The 24,936-nt window shown below is 39.4% G+C and overlaps 1 protein-coding gene and 1 long non-coding RNA gene across 7 annotated transcripts in view; one reads left to right on the top strand and one right to left on the bottom strand.

The window, feature by feature from the left end:
* ZHX3 (zinc fingers and homeoboxes 3) overlaps positions 1 to 24,936 on the top strand; it is a 148,613-nt gene that overhangs the window by 72,996 nt on the left and 50,681 nt on the right. The window lies entirely within an intron of this gene.
* On the bottom strand, positions 5,618 to 22,869 carry LOC132538116 (uncharacterized). The gene is made up of 3 exons (XR_009549521.1): positions 22,725 to 22,869; positions 11,955 to 13,574; positions 5,618 to 5,769 (listed from the first exon to the last, which is right to left on the bottom strand). It is a non-coding gene; the product is annotated as an uncharacterized LOC132538116 (long non-coding RNA).

The following is a 24,936-nucleotide window of genomic DNA, read 5'->3' as shown; positions in this document are numbered from 1 at the left end:
TCAATTTCTCTCTGTCGTATTTAATAACAAAACAAAAAAGGGGGGAGTGGACACCAGGAGCAATGGATTCATAGTATAGGCACTGAGCCCCAGTGATAACCCCAGAGGCAAAAAAGAAAAAAGAAAGGAAAAGGAAAGAAAAGAAAGGTTTATGTTGGAGGGACTAGGCAGTGGCCCACCTGGTTAAGCACTCACATTATAGTGCACAGGGACCCAGTTTCAAGCTCCTGGTTCCCGCCTGTAGGGGGAAAGCTTCATGAGCGGTGAAGCAGAGCTGCAGGTGTCTCTCTCCAACTCCAATCTCTACTTTTAATTAGTATATTTAAGTTACTTACATTTAAGGTAACTATTGATAATCTGCTGTTTTATTATTATTATTATTTATTTTTCCTGCTTCTCATGCTTCTGTTTCTCTTTTTTGGTGGGGCATGTTGAACATTTTTTAAAGAATTTTATGCTGACATATCTGTTTTATTTTTTTAATTATTATTAATGAGAGAGAAAGAGAGTGGGAGAGAGCCAGAGCATCACTCTGCACATGAGATGCTGGAAATTGAAATCAGGACCACATGCTTGAGAGTTAGCACTTTATTCACTCTGCCACCTCCTGAGTCACTGTAGCTTTTTTTTTTTTAATTGGAAGGATTAATGGTTTGGAGTCTACAGTAAAATAGTTTGTACATGTGTAACATTTTTCAGCTTTCCACATAACAACCTAGCCTCCCCCCCCCCACAGTTCCTCCTCTGCAGTCATGTTCTAGGACCTGAACACTCCCCCAACCCCAGAGTCTTTTACTTTGATGCAATACACCAAACCCAGTCAAAGTTCTGCTTTGTGTTTTCCCCTTCTGTTCTTATTTTTCAACTTCTAAGAGTGGGATCATCCTATTTAAGTGTTTGTCTATCTATAATGTTCTGACTGGTTGCTCTGGGTATTACAATATACATATTTGGTATATTACATTGTACTAATACCAACTTTTTACCATTATGAATGAAATAAGGAAATCTTAATTTCACATAAGTCCCTTCATCTTCTTCCATTTATGTATAATTGGGTAGTATTTGAATTTATTTCAGTTACTAAATGTTATTTATAAAATTCACAAAGAATAACCTGTTGTATGTACTTATCTCTTCTTTTTTGTTGTTCATTTCTTTCTAATACTCTTAAGATTTTTTCCTTTATCATCTCATTTCTTTCTGTTTGGAGAATATCCTTTAGCCATTTTTTTTTCCTTACTCATGAGTGTTATTGCTGTGGCTTCATGCCCGTATAATTCCACTGTTCTCAGTAGATTCTCTTTTGGGGAATAAGACACACCACACACACACACACACACACACACACACACACAAATAGAAAGAAAGACAGTGCAACAACACTCCACTATGAAGCTTTTTGTGTGTAGTTCCTACCATGTCCTGGCTGTGGGGTCAAAGCTGGATCCTTGCCGTAGTAAAAGTGTGTACTGTACTGGGTAAGGCTTCTCCCACCCCCATCCCCTTTAGTGACAGTTCTTCTGAAAACATGTTATTTTAGTCTTTCTTCATTTGAGAATGTCTTTCTCTCTCTAATCTTGAAGTATAGATTTTCCAGATAAAGTCTTTGTGTTTGACAGTTCTTGTCTTGCAGCTGAACATTTTGTGCTACTTCCTTCTGGCCAACATGGTTTCAAATGAGAAATCTGTTGGCATTTGAATTGGTGTTTCCTTTTAGACAGTGTGCTGTTTTCTTTTAAAAAATTAACATATATTTTATTTTATTTTAATAAGAGCTACAGATTGAAAGATAACAGAGGGAAAGACCAGAGCACTGCTCAGCTCTGCCTTATGGTGATGTTGGAGTTTGAACCTTCAACCTCAGAGCCCCAGGCATGAGAGTCTTTTGCAGTACCATTATGCTATCTCCCCCTCCCCAATTTCTTTTTTTTTTAATTTATTTTATTTATTTATTCCCTTTTGTTGCCCTTGTTGTTTTATTGTTGTAGTTATTATTGTTGTTGTCGTTGTTGGATAGGACAGAGAGAAATGGAGAGAGGAGGGGAAGACAGAGAGGAGGAGAGAAAGATAGACACCTGCAGACCTGCTTCACCGCCTGTGAAGCAACTCCCCTGCAGGTGGGGAGCCGGGGTTCGAACCGGGATCCTTATGCTGGTCCTTGTGCTTTGCGCCACCTGCGCTTAGCCCGCTGCACTACAGCCCGACTCCCCCCCCCCCCCCAATTTCTTTGTCTTTAATTTTCAGGAATTTATTGATCCTGTGTGGATTTCCTTGAGTTTCTACTATTTAAGGCTCACTTAGCTTCTTGAATCTTTAGGATTATGTCTTTTAGCAAGTTTGGGAACTTTTATCCAGCTATTTAATACACTTTCAACTTCTTTCCTCCCTTCCTTCATTCCATGCCTTTTAGCCTCTTTCTTCTGAGACACTGATGATGATATGACCACTGAATTTTTTTATTATTATCTCATAAGTACTGAAGTTCTGTTCATTTGTTTTCAGTCTACATTCTTTTGTTCATATTGTCTGTTATTCCCAAGTTCAGTAATTCTGTTATCTCCACTCTGTTACTAAGTCATATTTCTGCTATTGTATTTTTCAGTTCTATAATTTATTTGACTCTGTTTACAATGTCTTTGATTACATTTTCTATTTTTTCATTTCTTCAAGAGAAGTTGTAGTTACTTATTGACACATTTTATGATGACTGATTTAAAATCCATTGTAATCTATTTTTTTTTCACACAAGTTATGGTTTTCCTTATTCTTGGTGTAACATGTGATTTTTCAGTTCTGTTCTGCATGTTTTATCTGTTATATTAGGAGACGGAGCCCTATTTAAATGTCTTATTTTACCAGAGAGTCACCCTGTTTAAGTTGAACATACATATTGAGATTTACTTTCGTAAATGTGACTCCAATAATAACTTACTTTTCTTTTTTTTTAATTTTTTATTTAAGAAAGGATAAATTAACAAAACCATAGGGTCGGAGGGGTACAACTCCACACAATTCCCACCACCCAATCTCCATATCCCATCCCCTCCCCTGATAGCTTTCCCATTCTCTATCCCTCTGGGAGCATGGACCCAGGGTCATTGTGGGTTGCAGAAGGTGGCAGGTCTGGCTTCTGTAATTGCTTCCCCGCTGAACATGGATGTTGACTGGTCAGTCCATACTCCCAGTCTGCCTCTCTCTTTCCCTAGTAGGGTGAGTCTCTGGGGAAGCGGAGCTCCAGGGCACATTGGTGGGGTCTTCAGTCCAGGGAAGCCTAGCCGGCATCCCGATGACATCTGGAACCTGGTGGCTGAAAAGACAGTTAACATACAAAGCCAAACAAGTTGCCGAGCAACCATGGACCCAAAGGTTGGAATAGTGGAGAGGAAGAGTTAGGGGGGTACTTACTGCAAACTCTAGTGTACTTCTGCTTTCAGGTATATATTTTGCACTAGTTTATGGATACGTGTGAACATATGCTCTCTCTCAAAGAACCTGGTTTATATCTAGGTTTTGGGACTTTGTTAGAAAGTGAACCACCTGGGATGGAATTAGAGAATACTATGAAAGGAAAGGTCTCACCTGAGTAATGAAGCTGAAGGGTTGTCATTCCACACGTGAAATCTCTGGTCACAGTCTGAGCTAAAGCATGTTGAGGTGGCAATTGTTGCATTGATTAGGTTGTGATCAGCAGATGCAATATTATTTGATATGGATTGGGAGAGGCATGCAGGAAAGTGGGCCCTCTCCTAAGGTTCCAGGACTGGGGGAAATATAGGCTCTATAGTGGAGATGTGAGGTTCCTGCTGTCTTAGGGTTCAGAAAGACAATGGATAGTTAATGTTATCATCACATTGTTTGGTAATTGGGTTAACTTATAGTAGGGAAATCATTTCACACCACTCCCACAACCCCCCCCCCCGCCGACAGTAACTGTAACTACTTTCCAATTATAACTTATAATTGCTTCCCACTGAACATGGACTTTGAAAAGTCCTTTTGTTAGGGTTTGCTGTATAGTACCCAGTATCTTGTATATAGCTGTGCCATTGGTTGCTTCTGATCTACTTGGTCTAGGCTTTTGAGAGAGTCCACATATCAAATACACAGCATATATATTAAAAAGACTCAGTCTGTGTTTTAAAAACTTACAATTAATTTTTACATACAATTAATTTTCCCCCTCTCATATTAATTAACTAGTGATTTATATGACTACACTTTACTAGGAGTGTACATAAACACCATTCCCACCACCAAAAGACTGTGTCCCATCCCACCCACCCACCTCCACCCCTCAACGGCCCAGGAAGCTGAATGTCTACCCCTCACCATAGGGTTTTTACTTTGGTGCCCTACTTTCAATTTAGTCAGATCCTGTTTTTAGTTTCCCTTTCAGATCTTCTTTCTCAACTTCTGTTGATAAGTGGGATCATCCCATACTCATCTTTATCTTTCTGACTTAGCTCACTTAACATAATTCCTTCTATCTCTGTCCAAGATGGGTCAGAGAAGGTGGGTTCATTGTTCTTGATAGCTGCATAGTATTCCATTGTGTATATATACCACAGCTTTCTCAGCCACTCATCTGTTGTTGGGCACCTGGGTTGCTTCCAGGTTTTAGCTATTATGAATTGTGCTGCTATGAACATAGGAGTACACACCTCTTTTTGGCTGGGTATTATGGAATCCTTGGGGTATAACCCCAGGAGAGGAATTACTGGATCATATGGACGGTCCATGTCTAGCCTTCTGAGAGTTTTCCAGACTGCTCTTCACAGAGGCTGTACCAATTTACATTCCCACCAGCAATGCAAAAGGGTTCCTCTGTCCCCACAGCCTCTCCAGCATTTGTTGCTGCTGTCCTTTTTGATGTATGCCATTCTTACAGGAGTGAGGTGGTATCTTAGTGTTGTCTTAATTTGCATTTCTCTGACAATCAGTGACCTAGAGTAGTTTTTCATGTTTGTTAGCTTTTTGGATCTCCTCTGAGGTAAATGTTTTGTTCATATCCTCTGCCCATTTTTGGATGGGGTCATTTGCTTTTTTGTTGCTAAGTTTACTGAGCTCTTTATATATTTTGGTGATTAGTTTCTTGTCTGATGTCTGGCATGTGAAGATCTTCTCCCATTCTGTGAGGTGTCTCTTTGTTTGTTTAATAGTTTCTTTGGATGTGCAGAAGCTTTTCAATTTGATGTAATCCCATTGGTTTGTTTCTTCTTTAGTCTTCCTTGCAATTGGGTTTATTTCATCAAAGATGTCCTTGAGGTGTAGGTGGGAAAGTATTTTACCAATGTTTTCCTCTAAGTATTTGATTGTTTCTGGTCTAACGTCCAGGTCTTTGATCCATTTGGAGTTGATTTTTGTTTCTGGTGAGATAAAGTGGTTCAATTTCATTCTTCTGCATTTTACAACCCAGTTTTCCCAGCACCATTTATTGAAAAGAGCCTCCTTTTTCCATTTAGTGCTTTTGGCCCCCTTATCAACTATTAGATGTACATAGGTGCGGGGATTTATTTCTGGGCTTTCAATTCTGTTCCACTAGTCTGTGTGCCTGTTTTTGTTCCAGTACCATGCTGTTTTAATGATGATGGCTCTAGTTTGAGATCTGGGAGTGTGATGCCTCCATTTCTGTTTCTTTTCCTCAAGATGGTTTTGGCAATTCTAGGTGTTTTCAGGTTCCAGATAAATGATTGTAGTGTTTGTTCTATTCTCTTAAAGAAGCTTAGTGGAACTTTGATGGGTATTGCATTAAATTTGTGTATGACTCTGGGGAGAATATTGATTACACATGTTATTTTATTGGACTTATAATTAGCATATTTAACAAGCAGGTTGGAGGAGATTCTGCTTACACCATCTTGTTTGAACTGTAGCAGTGTCCTATTTAGCTATCCATCTTTTTTTTTTTTTTAACCATAGCGTTACTCAGCTCTGGTTTATGGTGGTGCAGGGGGATTGAAACCATCTAGTGGTTGTCCTTCATTTCCTTTGCTATAATTTATATATAAATATAATCATAATCACCTCTAGTTCATGATGGGGGACTTTCTGACAGCCTCAAAAATCTGACATGCTTTCATATTTCCACAGACCCACCTACCTAAGCTGGGGCCTGGTTGTACAGGCTGTTACTCATCTGCTTATTTGGCTGATGATGCCAGTTCTTTGTGTCCGCTTAGAAAGCAAACATTTCTTGTTTAGTTTGTAATAATAGTTTGTAATGCTCCTAGCATGTTTTTAAAGTTTTTTTTTCTTAATGTAGTGCTGGGGAATGAACTGAGGACTTTGTGTATGCATGATACCATGGAGCAGCCTTCCCAGCCCAATTTTTTATTCTGCATACTAGAGAGAGGGAGAAGGAGGTAGGAAAACAGAGAGAAAGAGGAGAGAGAAGAAATATGAAAGCCCCATTCTACCACCAATGGAGTTCCCTTTGATCTGCATGATAAAAGCAGATAAACTAGAGCCTTTTCTTAATATATCCTTTTGGTAAGTTTTCTTTCTCTTTTAGCAAAAATAACATTGAATTTTACCATGCAAATTGTATTTTGTTGTGATTTAACTACAAAGTGTTTTATTTAAAATTTTCTACTTCAAGGCTGTGGAACAATCATGAGATTTTTTTCATTAATTAGTATGAAAAGGTTTTTGACTTTTTTTCCCACTAGCAAATGAAGACTCAAGGTCGTCTCAGTTCTTCCACAGTAAATGTGCCTTTTAAAAAATCAGAGCGGGAAATCCTTTGTATTGGAGCCCTGGGTCCTATTGTATAGTTTACAATAATAGTTTTGCACAAATAATTTCAGGTTAAAATTGCATACTACTTATTCCCACCCATTTCCTTTATTGGCTGTGACACACAGGAATTACGCCCATTGCTTGACTAACCTTTCTGACCTTTTGTTACTTGGCTATAAATTGACTTGGGTCTTTTGCAAAAACACTGTCAGGGGGGAAAAATCTTTTTGTTAGAACCCAGCCAATTCCTGCTTTAGTGCAGAACAGTTTGTTCTCCTGAAGAAATGAGCCAGTTCGGTGAACAGAAAAACATAGCCATAAACTGGCATCTCCAAAAACTGTAGAAATAATTGCCCACTATCATTCTACAGAACAGAGAACTTTATAAAAGAATGAAGCTTTAGAGAGAAAAAGAAGTTTTGAGTTACCTAGGCTCTGGGTAAATGTAATTGACCAATTAGAGATGTAACCACATGAAACAATTTCTTTTTCTGAGCAGTGGAATTCACTGAATTGGTAACATTTTAAACGAGAATGTTGTAGAATTTTTCCTCTGCCTCCTCTCTTACTTGTAGAGTGTTATTGTACACATATCCCTTGCATTTTAGTTTATTTTCCCACTAGATTACATGTCTTTTCTATTCAACAATACAGACATTTCCTGAGTGACTGCTCTGTGCAGTCCTGTATTCATTTCCCCAAAGAAAGTGTTTGTGGTAGTCCATTAAATTACAAAACAACAACAAAAATGATAATTACACATGCCAGGTAAAGTAAGTGAAAAATGTTCAAGACACGAGTTAATACTTGACAGACTGTCACAGTGCTGGGGGCATTAGAGTGAGATTTGAAGATTGTCTTGTTTGTCAGTAAATGCAAGGAGAAAGACATTAAGTAGAAAGAAGTAGTTAGTAAACTATTAAGCAATGTACCACAGAAGGAAATAAAGGTATTAAGTCTTGTTTGTTTTGTTATTGTTTCCAATTAAAAAAAAAAAAAGAAGTAGTTAAGAGACAGCTTGGAGATTTCAGGCACCATATAAGAATTGCTTGGGTATATATATGACAGAACTGAGCAGTGCTCTGGTTTTCTCCATCTTTCTCCTCTCATTCTTTCTCAAATAAATAGATATGTCTTTTGAAAAATGAGTAATAGGGAGTCGGGTGGTAGCGCAGCGGGTTAAGCACACGTGGCTCGAAGTGCAAGGACTGGCTTAAGGATCCCGATTTGAGCCCCCGCCTCCCCACCTGCAGGAGAGTCGCTTCATAAGTGGTAAAGCAGGTCTGCAGGTGTCTTTCTCTCCCCAACTCTGTCTTCCCCTCCTCTCTCCATTTCTGTCTGTCCTATCCAACAATGACGACATCAATACCAATAATAACTATAACAATAAAAAACAAGGGCAACAAAAGGGAATAAATTTTTTAAAAGGTATAATTTAAAAAAACAACGAATAATTCACAGATCTTTTTTGATGGGTGCATTTGTTCCTTAAGATACATCCCCAGGAGAGACACTGTCAGAAGTAGAGAAATAAAAACAGAAAGGGGAAACACAAAGTAGAACTTGAACTGAGTCTGATGTATTGCACCAAAGTAAAGGACTTGGGGTTGGAGGGGGATGGAGGGGGCATTCAGGTCCTGGTGTATAATGGTAGAGGAGGACCTAGACTGGGGGTGAGAGAGTTGTGCAGAGTACTGAGAAATTTTACACATGTATCAACAACTGTAAACCACAAATCCCCAATAAAAAACATTTTTAAAAATGAGAGAAAAAAAATGAGGAGGGAGAAGAATTATTGCTTGGGTATAAAGTATGAAAAAGGAAAGGAATAGGGACATTGAAACTGAGAAAAGAGAGGAGCCAAATAACATACTTCTCAAATGCCACACAAAGCAGTTTGGAATTTATTCTGTCAAGTGTGTGAGCTCTGTGAGGAGTTTTAGAAGGGGCCTAATTGGCAGAGTTGAAGTGTGATGACTTGAGTTTGCAAAGGGCCATGAGTTCCAAAAGGTCAAGTTGGAGCGCACTAAGATAGGACCATGTCACTATCTTGAGGTAGACAAGACTTTATCCTGCAGGCACTCACTGAAGACAACAATCTATTTTGGAAAGACAAAGAATGGTTGTGATGTTGAGGACCACATGGGGAGAGAGTGGTGTGTGGACAGTGTAGTGTAGGTAACTGAAGTCTGTAGGGAAAGGTGCCTTGGAGTGCAGGGAGTGAGGAAGGAGACATGAAGTCCTAGAATTCTGATTTTCTATACTCCTGTTTAAGGTGCTTCCACATATACTGTTACCTTTAATTTTCACAGTGAACCTTACATTGTGTGTGTTACTACCATGCCTATTCTACAACAGAAGACTAAGGTGTGGAACATTAAATACTACTTGTAAGTGACTGAGTCAGGATTAGAACTCAGATTTATCTGACTCTAGACGTAGTGACATGCTCTCTTGAGTAGCACTTGTTGATGGAGCCTCCCAATATTAGCAAGTACCTAGTGTTTACTTTCTGTAAGAGCTAGGCCTGTAATAATAGCTCTGTTAATACTTGGGTTTTAGAATTTACTGCAGGGAGTCTTGCGGTGGTAGCTCAGTGGGTTAAGCGCACATGGTACAACATGAAAGAACTGGCATAAGGATCCTGGTTTGAGCTGCCGACTGCCTCCCCACCTGTGAGGTGGGGGTCGTTTCTGGTGAAACGGGTATGCAGGTGTCTTTCTCTCCCCTACTTTGTCTTCCCCTCCTCTCTCCATTTCTCTCTGTCCTATTCAATGACAACATCAACAACTACAACAATAAAAAAAAGAATTTACTGCAAATACAGTTCACATTTTGAAAACTTAATTTCTTCTTAATGTGTCAATCTGATTAAAACATCCAATATATTATTTTATTTCTTTTAAATTTTTTTACTTTTTTTAAAAAATATTTTTTCATGGGGGCCAGGTTATGGTGCACCTGAATGAGCACACGTTACAGTGCACAAGGACACTGGTTCAAGCTTCCAGTCTGCACCTGCAGGGGTATGCTTGTGAGTAGTAAAGCAGTGTTGCAGCTGTCTCTCTGTCTTTCCCCCTTCCCTCTCGATTTCTGGCTATCTCTAATAAATTTTAAATAAAGCTAATAAAAAATTAAAGTAAAGTACTTTTATTTTATTTATTTTTGATAAAGAAAAATTAGAAGGAAGGGGGAGATAGGGAGAAAAAGAGACACCTGTAACATAGCTTCACCACTGGAGAAGCTTCCTCCCCTGCAGGAGAGTACTGGGGGCTTGAAACCAGGTCCTTGCATATTGTAGCATGTGCACTCTACCAGGTGCTCCCCCACCCTAACCCATGATTTTTTTTCTTAAAAACTTCTCATAGGGAGTCAGGCATAGCGCAGCGGGTTAAGTGCAGGTGGCACAAAGTGCAAGGACTGGCATAAGGATGCCAGTTTGAGCCCCTGGCTCCCCACCTGCAGGGGAGTTGCTTCACAGGCATGAAGCAGGTCTGCAGGTGTCTGTCTTTCTCTCCCCCCTCTGTCTTCCCTTTCTCTTTCCATTTCTCTCTGTCCTATCCAACAATAATGATAGCAATAACAACAACAACAATGACAAACAACAAGGGCAACAAAAGGGAAAATAAATAAATAAATAAATGTTAAAAAAAAAACTCATAGGGGCCAAGCAGTGGCACATCTGGTTAAACACACACTTTACAGTGCGCAAGGATCCAGGTTCAAGCCCCTGGTACCCACCTGCAGGGGGAATGCTTCACAAGTGCTAAAGCAGGGCTACAGGTGTGTCTCTTTCTCCCTATTTCTCCTTCCCCTCTCAGTTTCTCTCTGATTCTACCCATTAATAAATAAATTAAATTAAAAATTTTTTTCTCATTATAGAAGAACTGATATGAAGACCCAGCCAAATTGACTAAAAGCACAAATGGTTGAATATACTTACAGTTATGTGTGTACACATACACACAGACACCAATACATTTTAGTTTAATGAACTTTTAGAAATTAGAGCATTTTTTTAGGACTAATGTGGTGTTAATATGGTCATGTTTAGTAAATGCATGCTATCAAAGGTCTAGGTATTTTTCTAGATAACTTGCTTGTATCTAAAGAAGGGATTTACTAATAAACAAAAACAAACATTTTCAGGCAAGTCCCATAACAAATTTCAGTGGAGCATTCTTGTTTTATTATCAAAAGGAAATACTATCCAGTTTGGGTTTGCATCTTTGAGGTTCTGGTATCAAAGAATATAACTATGGAATGACGTAAGCTGTCTCATCCATATCTCACATTCATCCTTTCTTTACATCTTAAAGTAGAGCCAGAAATAATATTTTTGAGATTGAAACGAATGCATCTTGGAAGTCAGGCAGTAGCACAGCAGGTTAAGCACACGTGCAAGGTTAAGACATGCAAGGACCAGCGTAAGGATCTTGGTTTGAGCCTCTGGCTCCCCACCTGCAGGGGAGTTGCTCCATAAGTGGTGAAGCAAGTCTGCAGGTGTCTGTCTTTCTCTTCCCCTCTCTGTCTTCCCCATCTCTCTCCATTTCTCTCTGTCCTATCTAACAATGACGGCATCAGTAACAATAACAACAATAACTACAACAACAATAAAAAACAAGGGCAAAAAAAAGGAAATTTTTAAAAAAAGAAAAAATGCATCTTAATGTTAAGCTAACCATGTTATTTTGTGACATCACTAGTAAAAGAAATTTGATAGGTTTTAAAGATAAGCATAATATTTATTATTGTAAGGCTTGAGAACTTTAAAATGTTAATATCTTTTGTAGATACTACATGCTTTTCTGACTAAACAGATTTATATAGTACAGAAAAGGAAAACTAGCCTTGCTTCCCTCAAGTAGCTGCTGTGCTTAGAAAGAAAAGCACTTACGTAACTGGGTGTGCTCATTAGTTCTGCTGTAAATTCACACAAGTGGTTCTTTCTGGGTCCTTTATTCACCTCAGTGTTAACTCTTGTTTCCTCTGTGGTTTTGGGGCCCGTGCCAGATACATAAGGGAATCTGGAGACACAGAACTCAAAACACAGCCCCTCAAATTTTATTCTAGTGGGTCATACAAGCAAGCAAGCAAGTAGCCACAGCTCACAATGGAGCAGGAGGCTGGAGGCTTGAAAACCCAGAGGAGACTGCTAACCATTCAATCATACTGAGTTTCCTCAGTTTGTGAACAAAAGAGAAATTACTTACCTCCATGTACCTCAGTTTTCTCCGATAAAAGATTATAGTGCTCACACTGTTCATAATTATTGTATGATGCTGTGAACATAGAATGTAACGTCTTATGCAGTGTGCTTTGCCCAGAATTGGTACTCAGTGGGAATTTTGTAAATGTTCATTCCTCTGCCTCTTTGATCCACTCAAACCCCTAGGACCAATTCTGTTTTTATTTTCTCTTTAACAGGGAAATAGGATCCCCTTTAAACTGTTAGTCTCTCCCTTTTGAACTTAAAAAAAATTCCTTCATTCTTACTCCCTATCTCTCTTTCCTTCATGCCTACCAGGCATAAGTATCCCAGTTCCTTCCCACTTTTCCTAAACAACAGCAGTCCAGAAGTAAGAACTGTGGGAGTGGGAGGCAACCTGTGAAGGTAAGGATGACACTGCAGTCAAAGGCACATCACAGACCAACACTTCTCCCAGTCCAGGTCCCCTCAAGTTTTCTGAAACTCGTCTGGGAATTGCAGACTCTCTTGTAGCATTTCTCTTGTCTTCTTTTCTTGACTCAATTTACTGAAAGAAGAAGAGAAAATAATGTTTTTCCCTTTCCAGATTTCCATAGATCCAAGCTGCCTTTCTCTCCTCCTGCAGACATTCATCTTCCAGTCAGGATCCAGTTGGGCATTCTTCAGAGGGAGCCATTGTGGCATCAGCTTTGACTCCATTTGCTTTAATGTCATCAGAAACCATACATGAGGGATGCTAGTGAGAGGAACTCAGAGCATACGTCTGTTCCCTTCCAGTCAGGTTCATGGTATCCTCTCTACTGTTGACTCCTTCCCAATCCTACATCCTACCAGCCCCCACTTGCTGGAACATCTTCATATTAGGGAGTGGTTATCAACAGGCAATGTCTGGAAACTTTCTTTTTTATTATTTTTTTTAGTTTTTTAGTTTTCCTAATGAGGGGGCAAGGTGGTAGACCCTATTGGCACCTAGTAGGTGAAGGCCAGGGATCTTGAGAAATAGCCTACAATGCAGAGGACAGCCACCTAGAACAAAGAAGTATCTTTCCTAAAATGCCAATAATACCAGTGTTGTGAACACTAAACTAAGGGTTTTCCTGTGCAATTTCTTTTCTTTGTTCTTGCCTGTTTCCATGTCTGTGCTTAAGGGATTTTGTTAACCCCAAAGGGTCCTTCTCCCTGGTGAATAGCTTCTCCTATCTCAAGTCTCCAATTACCCTCACTCTAGTCAGAGTAGATCCTCACCTTAGAGTTTCCAAGCTGTTTTTGTTCACTTACTGCCCTGTTCCTTTTGATAGGCCCTTAACGTGTTTTTTCTCCTCCAAGAGTAGAAGAACATAATTATAAAAAGGGTGACCATCCAAACCCCACTTTAAATAATAAGTTTCTGTGGCAAATTATGGAAGCATAGTTGACATCAGGAGATTCAGTCTGTTATGCAACTATAGCACTCCAGTTCCGTGGCAGTAGACATATTTTTCCAGAGCTTTAGCTTCCACAGAGGTAAGACAATGTAATGTTCGTTTCTTCATAATTGTTGATGACATGAGATGTTATTTAGCACAGAACACAGAGTCTGGTACATGGTGCTCAACCAAATGAAGTTAAGGTTCCAGATGTAGCCCTAAGGTAGTTAAGAGAAAACAGAATTATTTCCCATTGTCTTGATGGCAGCAATATTAATTCTATATAGCACATCACCATTTTACTTTATGAGAATGAACAGAAGTCTCCCCAGCACAGGACTGGTAACGTATTATATTCCTTAGAGAAGGACTAGTAAGTCTTGGTGATTTCCCTAGCAGAAGGAGATTCTATTCCCTTGTGAGTCTCCAGTGTTTTATAGAGGAGACATTTCACCTTCTTTTGGTTCTCTGGGCCCTGGAACCATTCCCTGAAGGTTTGGAGGTTGGCCCGGGCCTGAGGTAACTAAAGTCAGCTGCTTTGTAAGGAAGCTGTTGAAGCATAAGAGGGACACTACGTCTATTTGCTCTCACAATTCTTTGTTACATGGAGACCAATACAAGAGGATGTGGTATTGTTTTGTTTAGACATTACAATACATTCTTTCCCATCATGCTAAGAGGTCAGTGACAGTTGACCCCATGGGCAAAGGCAGATCTTATGAAATCTTATGTTTAGGGTTATAAAATAATTTAAATATTCAGCAGTGGAAATATTACCTAGTATTTGCTGACATGATTCCAAACTTACTTCTTCTGTTTGCAATCTTACCTCTAGTATAGAGAGGGAGTCTGCATATAATGGAGCTGATTCCATCCTTTGAGCTAGCTATAAAATGTCAGCAAAAATGCCATTGGCCTTCTGTGACAAAGGGTGAGGAAATATTACACAAATAGGCTATGGGTCAGAGGTCAGTGGAAAGATGTTGTGTGATTGGTTTGAACATCAGCATCACATAACAGCATAACAGCATAAAGCTCACATAACAGCATATAAGGGCTCATCCTCATAATATTTGCTGTCTTTGGTTTCTTCAGAATTCTAAGGGACTTAATTCAACATTCCAGGACTTAGCTCTTCACTCTGAAATACTCCCTTGACTGTTTGTTCTTAATAGGATATTTGTGTCTGTTTTCTTACCAATCAGAGGTCAGTTAAGAGCAAAGCTCTGGAGTCATGAAGACCTGTGTTTGAATTCCAGATAGCAGTTGCTTTTGTGGCATGAGTCAAGTCAACTTGGGTTTTCCAGATAGGAAACTTGAGTTGATGATACTTAATTTATATGGTTGTTATGATTATTAAATGAGGAAATAGATAATAATTGGCACAATGCCTCCCATATAGTAATTATATCCAGTCAGTGGTTTCTGTAGCTATACTTGAAGGCAGAGACATTGTGGCTTTGAATTCTCCCAGTTCCACCATATTTCTTAGCATAGAGCTGAGTAGTATTACTCAAAACCTTTTATTTGAAACAAGTGACAGGTACACATAAGGACATGCAAAGATATAACTTGTAATAATATAATAATGGCAATAATTAAAAAATCTTTGAGGCAATGAGCATTTTAGCTCACTTTTAGAAATTTGATATATAAGAAAGAATCATAAATAATCCTGCCCCTACACTTTGCAGTAAGTTAGGTCACTTGAAAGAAAGACATCTGGATCATGTCATCTCTATACTCTGCTGAAATAATTTGGTTAGGTCATGATTTTAGTGTCATGTCCTCTGATTTTCTAGACAATCAACATAAAGTAATCTGTTTGAGCAGGGAAATGGTACAGCACTAGAATGCAGTACTGACCTATAAGCATGGGGTCCTGAGTTCAGTCCCTGGCACCACATATACCAGATTTATGCTTTGGTTCTCATTCTCTCTCTCTCTCTCACTAGAAATACGTAACAGTTAAAGATAAAGAACATACAATTTGAGTGTATTTCATGCTTTCTTTCTAAGCTTACTCTGCTGTTTTATGTTAGAGTTCCAAAACATGTTTCTTGAGTACATTTCTTTTCTTTTTAAAATTTTTTATTACCTTTATTTATTGGACAGAGATAGCCAGAGATTGAGAGGCATGGGGGAGATAGACAGGGAGAGAGACACCTGCAGACCTGCTTCACCGCTCGTGAAGCTCTCTCCTGCAGATGGGGACCAGGGGCTCAAATCTGGGTCCTTGAACACTGTAGTTTGTGCGCTTAACCAGGTGCACCGCCACCTGGCCCCTCTTGAGTTTATTTCTAAGAAAAATTCCCTCTTTATAAGAATAAGCATTCATCTTTTTTTTCCGTGATAAAGTTTAACTCAGAATGCATTTTCATGTTTACTTTTAATATGGGGCACCTCAAAGTAAAATTCAGTAATACCATGTAAAGCAAGAGTAGAAACATTATATGTGTCCTCATCCTCCCAACATCTCTTTTACTTCCCCTCTCCCTTCCATGGTAAACAATGTTTATTTTTGTCTTTTGATAGACAACATGGGTAAACCTTAACTATTTAAAGCTAACTAGCTTTATTGTTATTGTTACTGTTTTTTCCATTGATAGGTGACTGAGTGTCCTGTTGTGAGAGGAACTTGTTTCTTCCCTCCACTTTCCTTTTTCCCTTCTCTTAGCTAATTAAAAAAAAAAAAAAACCAAAAAAAAAAAAAAAAAAACTCTTTCCTTTTGCTTTTGCTTTACAATAACCAGCTTCATATGTTGCCACAGAAATTAACCTAGTGGAGCAGCAGATCGCTTTCTCTCCTCTCCTCTCCTCTCCCGGATCAACTAGGAATACCAAAGGAGACCACCCGGACCGAAACAAGACAGGACTAGAATGACCACAGAAACCCAGTAAATCACCCGTGAGTACAAACACGCATGGCTGGTGACAGAGAGGAGAGAGGGGCCTAAGGAGAGATTAAGTGACTGCTAACAGTTCGACAGTCTGTCAGTGGAGACACCACCTCCAGTCTGCTCCACCAACAAGGGGACAGCTGAAGGGAGGAAAGGACTCCCCAGAGACTCACCAAGTACAATTCTGAGTCTCCATTGCTACTACCCTCAGAATCTGGAGCAGCAACAGGGAGGGACACCAGGGCACAGAGATCTAACCGGGAAACTCAGGAGAAGACCTATACCTCGGTGGCATAGCTGAAGGGCTGTGAAAGTCTCTTTGCATAACCACTGGATTATCTCTGCCACACCCTGCTTTATCTCTTGGTCAGGAGTCATTGATTAAGCCAAGAAGCCTATTGATAGTTTAAAAGCCCTCAGGCTACCATAGCCTACAGGGGAAAAAAAAAAAAAGGCTTTTACACCACTGAACTCCAACTCAGGGATTGAAAAAACTGTTAACTTATATAAAATGGTTAAAACAACAAGAAAAAATAATGGAGACTCGAACCAGGACAAGAGTCCAGCTAAAAGTCCTCCAGAGGGCGAAGCACAAAACAACGAGTTCAACATCCAAACATTAGCTAAGGAAATAATAACAGGAGTGAGTAAAGAATTTGAAAAAATTGTAATCAGAACTGCAGGAACAACAAATGAGAATATGGAAGAAAATTCTAATAATCTCATGGTTATTAGAGAGCTGAAAGCTGAAATTGCTGAGCTAAGAAGGCAACTAGCTGAACAAGCTAAAACAGTATCAGAGCAGGGCAACAAAATAGATGAACTCCAGAAAGCAGTAGAGGGCAGAGAGAATAGAATCAATGAGGCTGAAGACAGAATTAGCAAGATTGAGGATGAATTAGAGACAACTAAAGAAGAAGTAAGAGATCTCAAAAAGAGATTAAGAGATGCTGAAAAAAACAACAGAGTCCTATGGGATGACTTCAAAAGAAACAATATACGCATTATTGGCTTACCAGAGGAAGAAAGAGAAGGGGAGGAAGAAAGCATTCTCCAGGCCATAATAGCTGAAAATTTCTCTAGTCTAGACAACACCAAAGACATAAAGATTCAAGAAGCCCAGAGGGTCCCAAACAGAATTAACCCAGACCTAAAGACACCAAGACATGTCATACTTAGATTGGAAAGGAATAAGGATAAAGAAAGGATCCTCAAGGCTGCAAGAGAAAAACAAAGAGTCACCTACAAAGGAAAACCCATAAGATTAGCAGCAGACTTCTCCATACAAACACTACAGGCCAGAAGAGAATGGCAAGATATCTATCGAGTGCTCAATGAGAAAGGCTTTCAGCCAAGAATACTATATCCTGCTAGATTGTCATTCAGACTAGATGGAAGCATCAAAACCTTCTCAGACAAGCAACAGTTGAAGGAAGCAACCATCACCAAGCCTGCCTTGAAAGAAGTTCTGAAAGGTTTCCTATAAACAACCAGACCACCACAAATAGAACACATATCAAAACACTCTAAAACTCTACAAGAATGGCGTTAAAATATCTTCAATCTTTGATATCAATAAATGTGAATGGCCTGAATTCACCTATTAAAAGACACAGAGTAGGAAGATGGATCAGAAAACACAACCCAACAATATGTTGTCTACAGGAAACTCACCTAACGTAACAAGACAAACACAGACTTAAAGTGAAAGGATGGAAAACTATCATTCAAGCCAATGGCCCACAAAAAAGGGCAGGAACAGCTATTCTCATATCTGACATGATAGACTACCCTATGATCCTGCAATTCCTCTCCTGGGGATATATCCTAAGGAACACAACATATCTATCCAAAAAAAATCTGTGTACACATATGTTCTTGGCAGCACAATTTGTAATAGTCAAAACCTGGAAGCAACCCAGGTGTCCAACAACAGATGAGTGGCTGAGCAAGTTGTGGTATATATACACAATGGAATACTACTCAGCTGTAAAAAATGGTGACTTCACCGTTTTCAGCCAATCTTGGATGGACCTTGAAAAAATCATGTTGAGTGAAATAAGTCAGAAACAGAAGGATGAATATGGGATGATCTCACTCTCAGGCCGAAGTTGAAAAACAAGATTAGAAAAGAAAACACAAGTCGAACCTGAAATGGAATTGGAGTATTACACCAAAGTAAAAGACTCTGGGGTGGGTGGGTGGGTGGGTGGGGAGAATACAGGTCCATGAAAAATGATGAATGAAATAGTGGGGGTTGTATTGTTGAATGGGAATCTGGGGAATGTTATGCATGTAAAAAAAAAAAAAAAAAAAAAAGAAGTAGAAACGCAAAGCAGAAATTGACTGAGTTTGGAGTATGGCACCAAAGTAAGAAAGCAGAAGTACACTAGAGTTTGCAGTGAGTACCTCCCTAATACTTCCTCTCCACTTTTCCAAGCTTTGGGACCAGGATTGCTCAACAATTTGTTTGGCTTTGTATGTTAACTCTCTTTTCAGTCACCAGGTTCCAGGTGTCATCAGGATGCCGGCCAGACTTCCCTGGATTGAAGACACCACCAATGTGTCCTGGAGCTCAGCTTCCCCAGAGACCCATCCTACTAGGGAAAGAGAGAGGCAGACTGGGAGTATGGACTGACCAGTCAACACCCATGTTCAGCGAGGAAGCAATTACAGAAGCCAGACCTTCTACCTTCTGCAACCCTCAATGACCCTGGGTCCACTCTCCCAGAGGGATAGAGAATGGGAAAGCTATCAGGGGAGGGGGTGGGATATGGAGATTGGGTGGTGGGAATTGTGTGGAGTTGTACCCCTCCTACCCTATGGTTTTGTTAATTAATCCTTTCTTTAATAAAAAATTTAAAAAAAAAAAAAAAAAAAGAAATTAACCTAGTGGTAGTCTGCACCAAAGATAATAGTTCAGGCTGGGCATGTGACCTCATTCAGGCCATCAGAATGTTTGTTGAGGACTTTGGAAGAGTTTCTTCATGGTTTTGTGACACTTCCTCAAAGTCTTTTCTCTCCTTCTGGATAGTGGAGAAGCATGAAATCTAGGACTGTTTATAGTCATCTTACCAATGTGTCTAACTAAGTAGAAAGGAGGGAAAAATAGACCCTTAATTTCATTGTAGAGCAACTTAATCAAATCCAACTTCTGGATTTTTCACTTTTGTGTGCCAAAGGGCAAGAAGGGCCTTTTTTATTTTTATTATTATTACTTTATTTATAAAATGGAAACATTGACAAGACCATAGGATAAGACCGTTGACCACCCCCAGAGCTCCATATCCAATCCCCTCCCTTGATAGCTTCCCTATTCTTTTTTTATTTTATTTTATTTTATTTTATTTATAAAAAGGAAACACTGACAAAACCATAGGATAAGAGTTCCCACCAGGATAGGATAAGAGTTCTCCACACAGTTCCCACCATCAGAACTCTGTATCCCATCCCCTCCCATCCCCTAATAGCTTTCCTATTCTTTAACCCTCTGGGAGTTTGGACCCAGGGTTATTATGGGTGCAGAAGGTGGAAGGTCTGGCTTCTGTAATTGCTATGCTGAACATGAGCGTTGGCAGGTAAATCCATACTCCCAGACAGTTCATTTTTTTCCTTTATTTTTTTCTGTTATTAATATTTAGCCAATAGCCAAATCAAATCACTGTGTGTGTGTGTGTGTGTGTGTGTGTGTGTGTGTGTGTGTTTTAATAGAGCTTCCCTATTCTTTATCCCTCTGGGAGTATGGACCCAGGATCATTGTGGGGTGCAGAAAGTAGAAGGTCTGGCTTCTATAACTGCTTCCCCACTGAATGTGGGCATTGGCAGGTCAGTCCATACTCCTAGCCTGTCTCTCTCCCTAGTGGGGTAGAGATCTGAGGAGGTGGGGCTCCAAGACACATAGTGGGGTTGTCTGCCCAGGAAAGTCAGGTTGACATCATGGTAGCACCTGGAACCTGATGGAGGGGGACCTTTTTTATGGAAGACATTTTAAGCTGAGTACCATACTGTACCAAATGTTCTTAGTTGGTAAATTTCCTTCTTTTTTTAAAAAAAATTTTTATTATGTGAGTGATTCTTATCTGTGTATCACAGGACCACCTTGGAGGAGGGGAAAAGGGAGTTGGAAGGGCTTCATTTTGGTAAAACATGAATTGCTTATATGAGTGTATTTCTGTAAAATAATTTTCTTGTCTCTGAATTTTTCTAATGTATCTGAAGGTTTTGATTACTGAAGTACAGGTTTAGGTAAAACTACTGAATTTATAGTTTCTCAAGAGAAAATTTTATATTCATTTAATTATTTATGAGAAAGAGACCAGAGTACGATTCTATGAAATATGTTGCTTTGGAATCAAACCCAGGGCTTCACACATGCAAAGCAAAGCTGTAGTGCTGAACTACTATCTTTGCTCTCTGAATTTATCATCATATACAAAAAATATACATACTAATTTTTTTTGTCTTCTTCCCTTACTATTGTTCTTTGTTTAAATACTTCACCACCCAGTTTTCCTTCTATTTGTTAGTGTTTCATCTTGTATTAACTACAGCAGGGGTGGTGGTGGTGGTGGTGGTGGTGGTGGTGGTGGTGATGGTCGTGGCAGCACACCTAGTTAAGTGCACATGATACTATGCGCAAGGACAAGAGTTCATATCCCTGCTCCAAGCTTCACAAGTGGTGAGGCAAGTACTGCAGGTGTGTCTCTGTGTCTCTCCCTTGCTACCTCACCCTCCTCTCTTCTCACTGTCATATCAAATAATAATAATAATAGATAGAACAAAAAATGGCTACTAGGAGCAGTGGATTCATCCTGTAAGCACTGAGCCCCAATTAAAAATGGGCAAATTAATTAGTTGAGATACAAATTCTAATGGATTCCACTTATATGGCTACGTTAAAATTCAGCTTGACTTTCAGATCCTGCTTCTGTGAGTTTCTACATACAGACAGACATATATACCTATTGAATGCTTTAGTTTCAAAGGACCCAAACTGAAGTCCAGGTCTACACAACACACTGGGAGCACTGGAAATTACAGCCGCTCTCTCTCTAGCTAGTAAAGGTGAACAAACGTCTATAATAGTTTTATTTAATAGATGCTCACTGTACCCACTATTGATGATTGATCCAGTACTGAACTTTTAACTCAAAGCTTTTGGAGAGAAAAAAAAGTGTATCAGATACTCTAGGAACCAACTGTCTGCTTATTTTGCCACCAGGGATATTGCTGGGGCTCTATTCCAGTACATCTTTTCCTCTCCTGGTGGATTTTTTTTTCTCCTTAGAAGATGAAAGAGATAGGGAAAGAGAAGGAGAGACACTAAAGCATCTCTCCGCTGCTTGTGAAGCTCTTCCTTACCCAGCTCTCCCATGTGATTTGGGCCTCAAACCTAGGTCCTTATGCATAGTACAGTGTACAAGGTGTGTGCTGTACCAGGTGAACCATCTTCCAGTCCCCTGATATAGAGCTATTTTTATAAAGGGGTGTATTATTAGGACATTTTGAAACATTTTTCTTAAAATTACTCTACCAGAAGTGCACTCTGGAGCATGATATTTAAAATATCAGTTGCTGCTAATATGAACTATGTTGTCTGCTAATAAAACATTACTTAATAAGCGCATATGGCGCGAAGCACAAGGACCAGCATTAGGATCCCGGTTTGGGATCCCAGTTTGAGCCCCTGGCTCCCCACCTGCAGGGGAGTCGATTCACAGGCGGTGAAGCAGGTCTGCAGGTGTCTCTCTTTCTCTCCTTCTCTCTGTCTTCCCCTCCTCTCTTCATTTCTCTCTGTCCTATCTAACAAGGATGACATCATTAACAACAATAATAAATAAACTACAACAAGAATAAAAAAACAAGGGCAACAAAAGGGAAAAAAATCAATAAATATTAAAAAATTAAATAAAAAACATTTTTAACCCTTTTTTAAAACTTTTTATCATAAGGGCCAGAGTAGGGATCCTGGTTTGAGCCCCCAGCTCCCCACCCGCAGTGGAGTCGTTTCACAGGTGGTGAAGCAGGTCTGCAGGTGTCTATCTTTCTCTACCCCTCTCTGTCTTCCCCTCCTCTCTCCATTTCTCTCTGTCCTATCCAACAACAATGACATCAATAACAACAAAAATAAAACAAGGACAACAAAAGGGAATAAATTTTTTAAAAACCTTTTTATCCTACCACTGAATCCTAAAAAGCAATATACAACATTTTTTTTTGTCCACAGAACCAAAATTTTGATACTCTTCCCAGTCATACGCATACTTTGTTGCAAGGATTATAATAATTTGTAATTACAGCTTTCATGGAAAAGAGGCTGCTGCTTTCTCTGTATAGGCATAAGCAAGCTACCTAAAAATACTCATTTCTTTCCTACTAAGGAAAGAATAACTGAATGCAAGAAAAGGAAATTTACCATAAGGATGACCTTGAATTGTCTAATTTATTTAAAAGCAAAGCAAAACTTACCAACTCTGACGTTTCATGTCAGCAGTGATGAAGGCTTGCTGTGCTGCCTAGTAGTTGCCTGCCCCTGCGTGCTGCTTCTAGAATGCCAGTGAGAAAGCCATGCTGAGGAGCCGGCTGGCTGTGGAATGCTCATTCTAAGACTCTGCTGCCACTTTCCTGTGATACTGGAATCAGAAGCAAAAGGGACTTGCTGCCAATAACCCAAAAGGTTGTATTCAAGCAGTGACCTGTTTTTACACTGTGGTCTGGTTGGGTTTCTCTTTTGCCCTAATGAGGCAGTAATCTTACATTCTTCTGAATATGCAAGAAGCCAATTCTCTGTTACCTTACTTGTTTTTCAGTTTCATACAGGTCACTTTTTTTTCAATTTTTATTTGTGATTGATAGTGGATAACAAATTTATAAGATTATAAGGTATAGTTCCACACCACACCCAACACCAAAGTACTGCGTCCTTCCCACCTCCCTATCACCATAGTTCTCACAAAGGCTTAGAAACAGTTATTTCCTTTTTTTTTAAAAGTTGATGTGTAGTGTGTCAGTTCTTTAGATTCAACATATAATTGAAGCCATCTGGTAATTGTTGTTTGTCTTTTTACTTATTACTTTGCTAGATGTAAACTCTTCCAGTTCTGTCCAAAAGACACAATATCTTTTTTGATTGCAGAGCAGTGTTCCACAGAATATACATTCCATAATTTCTTTAGTCCAGTCATCTGTTAATGGGTATTTAGACTGCTTCCATCCTTTGGCTATTCTGAATAATGCAGCTATGAGCATAGGGGTGCATATGTCCTTTTAAATTAGTGTTTGCATGCCCTTTGGATAAATACCTCAGAGGACTATTGCTGGATAATAAGGAAATTTGAATTTGATTTATTTAAAGGACTCTCCATATAGTCTTCCAAAGGGGCTATATCAGTTTGCATTCCCACCAGCAGTGTAGCAGAATTCCCTTTTCTCCACAACCTCTCCAACATCTGTCATTTCCTATTTTGTTGACGTAAGCCATTCTTTCAGGTTTGAGGTGGAATCCCAGTGTAGTTTTAATATGCATTTCTTTAATGACAAGTGAATGAAGTATTTCTTCATATGTCTGTGGGCCATGTGTATCTCTTCTTTAGAAAACTATCTATTTAGCTCTTTGGCCCATAGTGTTTTTTTTTTTCCCTTATTGAGCTATACCAGTTCTTTATAGATGTTTGATATGAGTTGCTTGTCAGATGTGTGATGTGCAGATATCTTCTCCCATTTGCTGGGCTGCCTGATTACCCTTGTGTAGTTTGCTATCAAACTTTTTGTCTCTATTTTACTCTATTTTACTCTATTTACTCTATTTTACTCTTGTTCCCATTTCCCATGCCTGTGGGGTTGAGTGTTCAAATAAAATTTTCATGTGAAGATCCTGCAGTGTTTCACCGATTTTTTTTTCTATAAATTTTAGAGTTTCTGGTCCATTATCTAAGTCTTTGAGTCACTTTGATTTGACCTTGGTGTGTGTGTTAAGTGGTGGTCTAGTTTCACTTTTCTACATTTGGCTGTCCAGTTTCCCCAACACCATTTGTTGAAGAGATCTTCTTTACCCCTTTGAAAAGTTTTGGCCTAGGGACAAGAATATCTGTACTTTTTCTTCAGACAGAGGGTGGTGGTTGGTTGTAGGGATAAAATGAAAGACCAGGCAAGCATGGAGCAGGTAAAAATGGATAGGTTATGAAAAAGAAAAAAAAAAAAGGTGAACTAGGTAAGAGGAAGGTATTTAGCATTATAGGCTCAGGGCTTCTCATTTTTAAAACTTAACTTGCATGTGAACTGATTACTTACTCATTTAATTTGATTTGAGCTCCATATGTATTGAGTGAGCAAGGCACAGTGATGAAAAGATATAGCGCTTTCCTCTGCCCACAGTCTTGTGGGGGGCAGGAAGCTTGTACCCACATTTACAGTATAATGTCATCCGTGCTACAAGGGATCAGGCACCAAGTCAGCCAGGCAGCTGACTTGGGGGAACTGAGAAGGGTATCACAGGAATTCCTGCTTGAACTTCTCACCAGATGCTTGTCTTCCATTGTTCACTACCCCAGACTGGTCTCTTCTCCATCAGACCAGTGCCTGATCTGTATGTTTTTTTTGCTTATTTTTTTTGTGACCACTTAGGTATGTGCTGTATAGACTGTATGGGGTCAGGTTCTTTATGTGTTTTACATGTCTTCTC

The sequence above is a fragment of the Erinaceus europaeus genome, chromosome 1 (assembly GCF_950295315.1).
Source record: "Erinaceus europaeus chromosome 1, mEriEur2.1, whole genome shotgun sequence".
Classification (NCBI taxonomy): domain Eukaryota; kingdom Metazoa; phylum Chordata; class Mammalia; order Eulipotyphla; family Erinaceidae; genus Erinaceus; species Erinaceus europaeus.
Note: the sequence above shows the minus strand (reverse complement) of the source record. Positions and strands in the feature narration are given on the sequence as shown.